We start from the raw sequence: 12,121 nt of genomic DNA, 5'->3' as shown, positions 1-12,121 counted from the left end.
CTTGCAGACAAAATGCAATTCGTCTATGTCTTTGAGAAACACTACATTGATATGCAGTAGCACTTTCATCGTCTTAAGTTTTCCTAATCCATGAAACAACTACGGGAAATGACATGCGCTGTTAAGTTTGTAATCTATTTCTCTGTGTCATCGTGAGTTAGTGAGATTCTCTGCAGAGTTTTTTGTTTTATCGGATACAATTTTAACAAGTATTGAGTCTGGCAATGGAAAAGTGCGAGTTCGGCAGTTGAGCACTCTTTAAATTCATTACCAAATCAAGCTTTACGACGTCTGAGACGGATAGACGGAGTTTGATGAGAGCTACCATGCTTGATATCGCTCTGTGTGATCTTCAGGTCTAGTCTCTTGCTGACTCTTCCAGTGCCAGCTCGGCTGTTGGAAGAGGGCTGGAAATGTTCTAAGATTCAAGGAGGTCTAATAAAGATTGTTTGATTGAGTGACTAAACAACAAGTATCACACTGCCGCATGAGGACGTCATTGCCCAGACTGCTGTGGGCCGCCATGCTGAGGGGGCGGAGCCACAGATTGCTTCTGGCACAGGAGCGCAATAAGAGTGCGGGCCGTGCCCTGCTAGACAGGAAGCGCACGGGCGATGCCCGGGCCATCATTGACAGGAAGAGGCAGGGCAGGGGCACCCCATGGTGCTTTTGTTCAACATCGACTGCGTTTGACACCAACCGGGAGATTGGATCCCGTAAGTTACCTTAAAAGTGGTACTGTTGGCGAGACTGTATGTACTCTTCGTTTTAGCACATCCTTTAGTATAGCACTTGAGTTGTTTGTACGCTCACAAAAGCACTGTGCATAAACCTATAGTCACTGCGAACATTCTGAACATCCTGAACATTGCGATTGATTACTTGTTTCCACCTGTTTTCACCCTGCCTATTTTGCTAACTTGTGGGCACGATGGGGAAAAAGAAAGGTGACAAATTATCAGTCCGCCCAGAGAATGAATATGCTACTTACCAGTATGCATCTGTTCTTGGCATGTAGGGCTGCTAACATTCATATCTATTGCATAGATCGCCGCCTAGTGTTGGGTCCGGATGATTGCACATTGTTGTCCTGGAAGAGTCTTCGAAGTATCACGAGATAGGTGGCTCCTCCCCTGGACTACAGTGCGCATGGGCATCGACTCCATCCCCAGATTGTTTTTAGCCATTGTGGCAAAGATGGAGTGCGATAGTAGAAATGATGTCCATGCTAGGGAGGAGGGTGGGCCATATGAATGTTAGCAGCCCTACATGCCAAGAACAGATGCATACTGGTAAGTAGCATATTCAGTTCGAGGCATGTGGGCTGCTAAATTCATATCTATTGCATAGAATACATAGCAGTCCCCTCATTAGCGGTGGCCGCCCGTGCCAGCTGCAGAAGTCTGAAAAAGAGTTTTGAGAACAGCCTGTCCTACAGCTGCCTGCTGTTTGGAGTGCACATCTACACAGTAATGTTTGGTAAATGTATGTGCTGTAGCCCACGTGGCTGCTCTACAAATGTCTTCCAAAGGAATATTACCTAGGAATGCCATGGAGGCCCCCAACTTGCGTGTGGAGTGCGCCCTGGGCGGGACCGTTAAAGTGCGTTTAGCTTTCTGATAACAAATCTGAATACATTTAACGATCCACCTGGCTATTCCAGCTTTGGAAATAGGGTTGCCTTTGTGTGGTGCTGAGAAGGCAACGAAAAGTTGCTGTGTCTTTCTAAAGTGTTCTGTTCTGTCAATGTAGTACATTAATGCCCTTTTAACGTCCAGCGTGTGGAGCATTCTTTCCGCTACTGTTTCTGGGTTTGGAAAGAATGCGGGCAGTTCAATCGTCTGATTGACATGAAACTGTGACACCACCTTTGGAAGGAACTTGGGGTTAGTGCGGAGCACTACCATGTTTGAATGGACTTGAATAAATGGCTCTTGTATTGTGAGCGCTTGTAGCTCACTAACACGTCTTAGAGACGTGATAGCAATGAGGAAAGCCACTTTCCATGTCAAGAACTGAACCTCACACGAATGTAGAGGATCAAAAGGCGGGCCCATCTACCTAGTGAGGACCACGTTGAGATTCCATACTGGAGCGGGTGGGGTCCTGGGAGGAATGACCCGCTTCAGCCCTTCTAGAAAAGCTTTAATGGCAGGCACTCTGAAAACAGAGAGATGCTGCCTGTTTTGAAGATAAGCCGCTATGGCGGATAAGTGTATCCTAATGGAAGCGTACGCTAGATTGCATTTGTAAAGATGCAACAAATAGCATATGATGTTAGGAATGGATGCATCTAGCGGGTTTATTTTATGTGCTGTACAATAAATGACAAACCGCTTCCATTTTGCCGCATAGCAAGCTCTTGTAGTGGGCTTACGTGCCTCCCTGATGATGTACATGCATTCTGGAGGCAGGTTAAGGTAGCCAAACTGTAAGACCTCAGGAGCCAGATCGCCAGATTGAGCTGGTGCGGATCTGGATGCTGAATGTCGCCATGGTTCTGCGTCAAAAGTCTGGGTGTGAGGTGCAGCCTTTGATGCGGTACCACGGAGAGTTCTAGAAACGTGGTGTACCATGGTTGGCGTGCCCACGTTGGAGCAACCAGGATGAGTGTCATCAAGTGTTGCTTTAGCTTTCTTGCCACCAGCGGTATTAGAGGTGCTGGGGGAAAAGCGTATGCAAATCTGCCTGACCAGTTCATCCATATCGCATTGCCCTGCGATTGTGGGTGAGGGAACCTGGCGGCAAAGCTTTGGCATTTTGCGTTTTCCCTTGTGGCAAATAGGTCTATCTCTGGATGACCCCACTGCTGGAAGTACGGGCGGAGTACTGATGGATGTATCTCCCACTCGTGCATTTGATGGCAGTACCTGCTGAGCAGATCCGCCATCTGATTGTCCTTGCCCGGGAGGTGTTCCGCCATGAGGAAAATGTTCCTTTGAATGGCCCACTTCCACATGCTCTGAGCCAGATGAGACAGCTGTGGAGAGTGCGTACCCCCCTGCTTCTGGATATAGTACATGGCAGTCATGTTGTCCGTCCGGATCAACACGACTTTGTTGCACAGATGTACCTTGAAGGACTTGAGTGCCATGAAGATTTCCATCAACTCCAGATAGTTGATGTGCATCTTCTTTTGCTGTGTCGTCCATAGTCCCTGCACCGTGTAGTGGAGCACATGAGCTCCCCATCCTTGGAGAGAAGCGTCCGTCGTCATGATGATCTGCGGCACAGGCTCTTGGAACGGTCGGCCCTTGCAAAGGTTGTGTGGATTCCACCAATGCATAGAGTTGTATGCCCGACCGGTCACCAACACTAGGTCTTTCAATTGTCCTTGAGCCTGTGTCCACTGATGCGCCAAGCATTCTTGGAGCGGACGCATATGCAACCTTGCGTGCGGGACTATGGAGATGCAGGAGGCCATCATGCCTATCAACTGCATAAACACTCTCGCTGGGAGTGAGTGTTGCGGTCTGAACCTTTGGATGAGCGACTGGATGTTGTCGATCCTCACCTGGTTCGGCTGAGCTGTAGCAGTCAAAGTATTTATTGTCGCGCCTAGATACTACCGCACATGGGCTGGCTGAAGGTGCGACTTTGGATAGTTCAGTGAGAACCCCAGACTGTGAAGGAGGTGAATCGTGTGGGACATGTCTGCGGCGCACTGCTGTTCCGACTTTGCTTGAACGAGCCAGTCGTCTAGGTAAGGGTAGACATGTATGTTTTGTCTCCTGAGGTGCGCCGCCACAGTCGCCAGACACTTTGTGAACACCCTGGGGGCAGTGGTCACTCCGAAGGGTAGGACCTTGAACTGGTAATGCCTGTTTTGTATGGTGAACCTGAGGTATTTTCTGTGGGAAGGGTGAAGTGGTATGTGAAAGTAAGCATCCTTGAGGTCCAAGGTTGCGAGTTAGTCTCCCTGGTTTAACAATGGAAGAACCTGTTGCAGTGTTAACATGTGGAAATGTTCTGAGAGTATGTACAGGTTGAGGGGGCGTAGGTCCAGAATGGGTCTGAGCGAGCCGTCCTTCTTTGGGATTAAGAAGTACAGGGAATAAACCCCTGTGCCTTCTTCCTCCACCGGCACGAGCTCTATTGCGCCTTTTTGCAGCATTACAAGAACCTCGTGCTGCAATAAGTGCAAGTGCTCTGCTGACATAGGTCGTTGTCTTGGGGGTATGTTGGGTGGAGTGGACGTTAACTCCAAACAATAACCGAACTGGATAAGTTTCCTCACCCACCTGTCTGTGGTGATGGACGTCCAGACTGGCAGGAACTGCTGGAGTCTCCCCCCGACAGGTGTTGGATGGTCGGGGGTAGGGACAGAGAGTCACTGTTTGTTGGCAGCAGAGGAATGGGAACTATTGTTGCCTCTGCCTCTGGCGCTGTTGCCTCTGTAACCACCTCTATTCTGTTTCGGGTACGAGGCTTGGGCGCCTCCTCTGCCGAAATGTGACTGCTGTGCCAAGTGTCCTCTGGTAGTACCCCGCGCACTTGAGCTACGAAAAGTGTTTCCTCTGAATTGCTGAGACTGAAGCGCCCCCATGGACTTAGCTGTCTCAGTATCTTTTTTGATCTTCTCGAGGGTGGTGTCAACCTCCGGCCCAAACAGTCTGTCCGGATTGACGGGCTGATTGAGGATAGTTGTCTGTATTTCTGGCTTGAACCCTGAGATGCGAAGCCATGCCTGACGCCGTAACATAACACTTGTGTTGACTGCTCTCGCTGCTGTATCTGCCACGTCTAGCGCACATTTAATTGCAGCGTTAGAAATGAGCTTGCCCTCTTGTATCAGCAACTCAGCTCCTTCTTTAAACTGGTCTGGAAGGTGTTGTAAGAGCCGCTCTAAGGTGTCATAGTGCGCCCTAGACCACCAAAGAGTCTAGAGGCAACTGGCCACGTATATAAGTAGGGTCCCCAGGTGCCGGCCTGTACTTTTTTTCAATGCGTGGGTTCACAACCCTCGCTCTGGTGGGTTCCTTAAAAATGTCCGTGGCATGCTTGAGAACCCCCTTAAGCATTGGAAGTGTTTTCACAGTCTTTTCTGATGCTGAGAAAGTATCAAACAAAAAGTCAACTTCCACAGGGTCGGCATGCATCTCCACCTTATGGTTTGCAGACGCCCTTTCAATTAAAGCATTAAACGCCGCAGAGTCTTCAGTTGGAGAAGTTTTCACCCCATATATCTGTAGGTCACCGACCCCCTGCTGGTCGCCCTGATCACCAGAGTTTCCCCATGAGTCCTGCTGCGCATCAGGGTCAGTATTGTCTGGGAAGTTATACCCCTGATCTTGTTCATCCTCATCTCCATGTGAGCAAGTGGGTGAAGGGGTAGGACTCCGCCTAGGCCGTTGTGGAATGTGTTCAACAAGTTCTGGCGTGCCTGGTGCAGGCTTTTTCTTCTTTAGAGGTATTACATATGATTCTACAGGTTGGGACGTAATTTTCCTCTTGTAGAGCGTTAATCTACCCGTGTCGGCGTCGATAAAATGCTCCCCTTGTTCGTCAGACAAAGGTGGTCGACCAAAGCCTCCGCTAAGCTGAGTCTGCCTCAGGCACCGTACGAGGTGCAAAAGCCTTCGGCGCCACCTTTGGTGGTAGCGTATAGAGGATCGGCATGGAAGGCTTCTTCAGTGGAACACTGGTCCTCGGTACCGAAGGTGTGGTCGGCTCCGACGCCTTGTCTCTTAACCGTTTCAGGGAGTCCGAGACTTGCTTGGTAAAAAGCGGACGGCTTCGTAGATCCGACTGACGACCTCTGTCCACCCGCAGGGGAAGAGCCGAGCGTCGATGATTTTTCCCTGGGTGGCGGAGGCGCGGACGCACCTTCGACAGCTGCGCTCTGCTTGACCGTCCCGGCCTTAGTCGTCGACGTCGCAGACTTTGGAGCATCAGATTTATCCGACTGCGTCGAGGCTCCAGACTTTGGCTCGGTGCCCCTCGATGACTTCGCTTCGACTGTACGTTTGCCTGTCGGTGCGGCAGTCTTGGCTGAAGGTGTGTCGACCGTCTTCTTCGACTTCGACTCGACCACCTTAGTCGACACTGGCTCGACGACCTTCTTGGAGCCGGCCTCCTTGGCCCCTTTCTGTGCCTTAGCCTGTTCGACAGCTTTTTTCGGCTTAGAGGGCTCCGAAGACGATGGTTTCGATGTAGACCCCGACGTCTTCGATGTCGATGGTTTGTCGGCCATCTTTGTTGTTTTCGATTCCGATGGTTTCGGTTTCGATTTGTATAGTGGAGGCTCCGCTGGTATGTCTGTAGCCGGGCCAGGAGGCGGGGCCGAGGACTGAGGAGTAGGGTCGTGGGTAAGGCCAAGTGGCGATCCCGTGACCTGAGCCTTAGTAATTGTACGTACGGGGCATAGCTCCTCCTCCGAGCTATCTTCCACGGCCCCATAAACTTCTTCGTCGTCCCCTACCTCCTCGACGTATTCGTCTAGGTCCAGGTCCTCAACGGGTACTCCGTAGTCGGCCTCGACCTCCGCCGATGTAGGTGAGATCTGCAGTTGAAGCTCTTGCTCGTCTGCTTCGGGGTCGCCAAAGATGTCTGCCGGCGCCGGTGCCGATCGCTGGGCCTCGAGGCGCGCCACGTGCCTAATCTTGAGCGTCTTCTTCGACCTGAATCTTGAGCAGGCCATACAGTTGGCCTCGTTGTGGTCCGGCGACAGGCACTTGTTGCATACCGGATGCACGTCGATGTGTGGGTACTTCGATCCACACACGGGGCAGTACTTGAACGGCCTCCGTTCCATCGTAGCGTCGTCTGGGTCTTGCTGCGTTGACAGGGCCTCGATGACCGAAGAGTCACCCGACTCCTCAGATATCCGACTCGAAGACTTGGAGTACACACGAGACCGAACGCGAACAATACCGACGAAGTAAAGAAGGCCTTTTGGCCTTAAAGAAATAGTTTTATCGATTCCGAACAGGAGACATCGAAATCACATCCGAACCCAATGGCGGAAAAAAACAATCTGGGGATGGAGTCGATGCCCATGCGCACTGTAGTCCAGGGGAGGAGCCACCTATCTCGTGATACTTCGAAGACTCTTCCAGGACAACAATGTGCAATCATCCGGACCCAACACTAGGCGGCGATCTATGCAATAGATATGAATTTAGCAGCACACATGCCTCGAACAAAGATTTCAGGGACCTCATCCTTAACGTTAATGAAATATCTTATTGGGCGATGGGGGCAACAGAGAAACAGATTACAACTGTGTAAGAAACTATAAACTCAGGCGGGCTGGGGGTAGCTGCATCTATGATTAATGAGGAAACTGTAGATTTGGATGTAATAACGGAGACCTCTAAAGCCCTACAAATTCTAAATGGCTGTGTTAAAAATGTTCTGGAACACATAACTGTTAGTGACCTTGAATGTGACACACAGCCACCATCGAAATGCCCCAGAAATCCAAAGGGCACTCCCAGAGAGAAGAACACGAGTACAAAACATACTTAACACACCGCAATATCAGCCATTCCAGCTACAGGCTTAAAGGGAAGATCTCATGGGAAAAAACAATCTAAAAACCCTTAGACGGAATCCGCTAAACTATTTACAATAGGGAAAGATCGAGACAGATTTTTACAAGATGCCCTAGATAGTTTAACAAACAATCGCTTCGACCGAGGAGATGTTAAAAGACCACCTCTGAAGGGTAAGGGCAGACAGCCATGATCACCTAATTTATAAGCATATGGGGTCACTTGAGGCCATCAATAAAGGGATAATAACTAGCCCATAGGCCGCCTCTACAGCAGCAAAGCAAATCGTAGAGCCATTTTGTAAGTTGTGCCGAATAAAGGATGAGCCATAGATGCAAGTAGAATTCACAACGGCTACCTTACAACCCACCCAACCTGATACAAGGAGGGATAATTAAAAAAGGGTGAAAATGTGCTTACCCATAGCACTACACCTCCTAATAATAATTAATATTCAAACCCACGTCAGAATCAAACTAGGAAATTGTCTAATTTGGAATGTATGGACCTCCTGCCAGCAGCCACTCCCTACACAGTAGTGTTAGCTAAAGTAGCGAGAATAGCGGCCCAGGAAATAGAATCCTAGAATACCTTGAGAAACAACGCCCTGCAGTGGATAGGAATGAAAACAGGCCTAACTCTGGCACTTTTTTAGATTTTACAATGGTCAGAAGAGTTAGCTGGATCAGCAGAGAACGCCAAATTTTGCATGCTGATTGTGTGGCATTGTCGTTTAAAACAAAGCACCTGGTAGAAAATATTAGCCGGGGGCGAGGCTAGCAGCCAAATGAAATGGCTGCCGCCTAAAGGCGCTCCGAACCCCCTCAGACGTCTCCGCAGATCCGCACAAGATCCGTCCTCCACTGTTGTCACTGAGTGGTGCAATTGGCGTCTGAGAGTCCCGGGCACCCAATGACTGGCCTGCAATGGAAAACTAAGGATTGAGGCGGCAACAACACCGAGGGAGATGCTTGCGGACTGCACGCTGGAGAAAAGCTGGGACATCGAGAGAGCCATGTGTCCGGAGTAGCATGACTGCATGCCAGATGAGCCCCAGACTGCTGCCCAAAGCTCCTGCGTGCCTCTGAACAGGACCAGTGAGTGTACAAGTGGCGGCCAGGGATCTTAATCGTCAGACTGCCTGACACCCCACCTGACTGAGTCTGCGGCCCATGACGGGGCAGTGCTGTGCTAAGAAGGAGTACACGTAGGGGAAGCCTTCCACTACAAGTATCCAACTTGAGACACAGAAACCCATGAGGCATGGTGGGAAGGGCCCACCGCAAAAAGAATAAAAAACCTCTCCCCCAGCTCCATGTTTGCTTCAGGGCCATAGCTCCAACAAACGCCGCGCCAGCCATAGTGTGCAAACACTCGTGGAGTGCAGTGGTGAAATCGGCAGGGGATCAAATGGCAAGCAGTTCGCGGGCGGCATGCGCTGAGACTCCTTGGTTTGGAATCAGGCTTCACAGTAAAAGCTGTGGAGTAGTGCAACAGTCAGCATTGTGCAAGGGGAAACAAAGCAGTGAACGCACCTGGGGGTAGGAAACCCGAAAGGCCGCAGGTAACAGGGTGTTGCCTAGGCAGGCAGCGATGAGTACTACCGCCCAAGTGATTAACGGAGCTGAAACGCAAACCAGGCGAGCAACGATTGGGGGGGGGGTGAGGAACATGTGCTACGCAACAGAGCAAACTAGACAAATATGTCTATACTAAAGCGCAGCAGGACACGATAGAACAGTCCACTGTGCAAACATCGGACGCAAACTCTAGGGAAGGGTCGGAGGTCACGTTACAAGACAAACTCACCCCCCTAAATCAAGTACATACAGCTCTTGACTCCAGAATTGGCACAACATCAGTTGAAATCTCCCTGCTTAGAGCAGACTTTAAGAACATGAGCGATACTCTTTGTGGCGAGACCAAAGAACTTAAACGCCAGGTGCGCCTACTAAAAGCACAAAGTAATGGCCGATAAACTAGATGACTATGAAGGTCTGTTCCGGCACAACAACGTTAGAATAATTGGAGTGCCGGAGGGGGCGGGGAGGAAAGCAATGAACCTCTTCGTGGAGGATCTCATCAATTAATTCCTACAACCCAGAGGCCTCTCGAGCTACTTCTCGGTGGAGAGAGCACACCGGGTTCCTGGTGGCAGACCGAGAACGGGCGCACCGCCCAGGTCGATCCTAGCCTGCATTTTCAATTTTAGGGACCGTGACCTAATCCTACAAACAACAAGAACTGCCCACCAGTCTGCTTTGAAAACAATCACTTTCATCCCCGATTATTAAGCAGCAGTGACCAAGCAACGACACAGTTTTCTGGAGGTCAAAAAGAACAGAAATACTCCAGGCTATTCCCGGCAAGGTTAAGGGTCAAAGCAGCAGGAAAAGTCTGGTTCTTTGCTACACCAGAGGAGACGCAGGAATGGCTTGAAGGATTGCGTCAAGCCTCAGGGAAGAAGAATGACAAGTTGCGCCTACTACCGAATGCGACGATCCAACATGGACTGAAGAAACAGCAGCAGTACAGGCAGAATCCCCGGAAAGATGCTGAAAAAGGGCAACAATACCACCGGAAGATTAGACTAAGGGGACAAATAAAATCCCCCATCCAATGGAATGAGGCGCCTCCATAACTACTGACACACTTAAAGGACTGGACATACCGGTGTGAGACGGCCTTCACGGATTGAACGATACCTCGTGTAAACAAATATGTCACTGCACGCTCGTCTACTTGTATACATTTAATAATAGTTGAGTTATAAACAACTGTCGAAGAGATGATCTGGGGGAGACTGATGGGGAAACTACCCCCTGCAGAGGTAACGGATAATGGGACATAAGCACTCTGCACTGTTGGGGAGGCGGGTAGTTTTAATTCCGTCGTGTAGGGTGGCAGGGATTGGGGAGGGACGTATCACAGGGGATGTTCAGAGGTTTTTTTATTGTTTTTCATTGATTATTTTGATTCTTCTTAAGCCCTGCAAATGATCATGCACTGTTGCCATGAGTCTCAATAGTGAAAACACCTCGCAGACCCGGCCCAAATATCACTGGCATCTTTACCCACTACCTCTGACAATCCTATGACACACAAAGCACCGTCATTATCACTCATCTCCTGGATTGTCAATGGTCTACGGTAAGGGTAAAAAGCGGGCTAGTGCTGCAATATCTTAAACGTAAGGCACCAGCAGTAACAATGCTACAGGAAACGCACCAGGTAGGTTCGACATGGAAGGCGTTAAACCAATGGGGATTTAAATTAGCGGTACACTCAGAATTCACTTCAGGTTCCCATAGGGTGGGAATCCTGACTAAAAAGCAGTTTCCTCTCATTGTTAACCACACCTTTACGGATGACCAAGGATGATTTGCAGCGATCTCTAGCCAATGGAAAGGCCGCACAATCAACTTAGTAACTGTCTACATCCCCCCTGCACTACACTCACTGGCCTTTCCAGCACAGTGTACATTCCTACTTGCACTGCCTGAGGAAGAACTGATAATAGGGGGGTGACCTTAATATAACACTTGATGACACTTTAGACCAAACCCCCCTGAGGCCTCAACACCGCACATGCTCCAAATTAGCGGATTTTTTAGATGCATATGGCCTGATAGATGCATGGAGGTTTAAATGTCCGCAGACACGACAATTTACTTACCACTCAGGGGCTCACAACTGTCTCTCACGAATAGATTATATACTCACAGCCACAGATAGTGTGGCTAGGTTTAGGGAAGAGTTGCATTTACCCATAGGAATCTCTGACCACTCCCCGGTATCGGCGAACTATGCCTTACAAGTTCCCACACAATGTCGTATGTACCCAATATATCCAGGATACCTACATAACCCCAAGGTCAGAAAAGGCCTGCTAACCACTACAAAGCACTATTTCACTGAAAACGAACAGTCAGTTTCCTCACCAATGATCCTTTGGAAAGCATACAAGCCGGAATTACGGGAGCAAGCCATATCCCTCATCTCAGGTCACAAAAAAAACCCTGAAAAAAGTAGTAGAGGCCCTAGAACAGGAGGTGCACCAATTGGACTCACTACATGCTCAAGATCTATCAGACACTAACACACATAAGCTACTCACAAAACAACAAGAATATAAAGAACACCTATGGGCAGACGCCAGAACCCAAATCACAGAAATCCAACACAGGGTCTGCAAGACTGGGGACAAAGCAGGCAAACTTCTTGCCTGGCTAGAATAACGAGCACGGGCGGGCATATGGGTGGCAGAGCTCCGACTAGAAGACGGGACTCCACATCAGACCGGCAAGATATAGTAGACGCATTAGTGACACACTTCGAATGAGTCTACGCGACCACGATTGCAGTGCAGGATACATTAGCATTCCTAAGGGACATACGCTTGCCAACAGTCACAAATGAAAAGGCCCAAATATTGGAAAATGACTTAACAGTGGACAAACTCACACTGGCCCTTAACAAGATACAGTCGAGGAAAGCTATGGGTCCGAACGGCATACCAATAGAACTCTACAAGCGAGCAGCTGGTAAACTGACCCCATATCTATTAAAGATGTATGAGGCGAGCGTGGCTCAGGGGGACCTCCCCACAGACCAAAGCATTGCTA

The 12,121-nt window shown here is 49.5% G+C and overlaps 1 protein-coding gene across 2 annotated transcripts in view; it reads right to left on the bottom strand.

The window, feature by feature from the left end:
* The window catches only part of RNF213 (ring finger protein 213), a 2,973,532-nt gene that overhangs the window by 2,154,377 nt on the left and 807,034 nt on the right, over positions 1-12,121 (bottom strand). The gene's annotated exons all lie outside the window — the stretch shown is intronic.

The sequence above is a fragment of the Lissotriton helveticus genome, chromosome 7 (assembly GCF_964261635.1).
Source record: "Lissotriton helveticus chromosome 7, aLisHel1.1, whole genome shotgun sequence".
NCBI lineage: Eukaryota > Metazoa > Chordata > Amphibia > Caudata > Salamandridae > Lissotriton > Lissotriton helveticus.
Note: the sequence above shows the minus strand (reverse complement) of the source record. Positions and strands in the feature narration are given on the sequence as shown.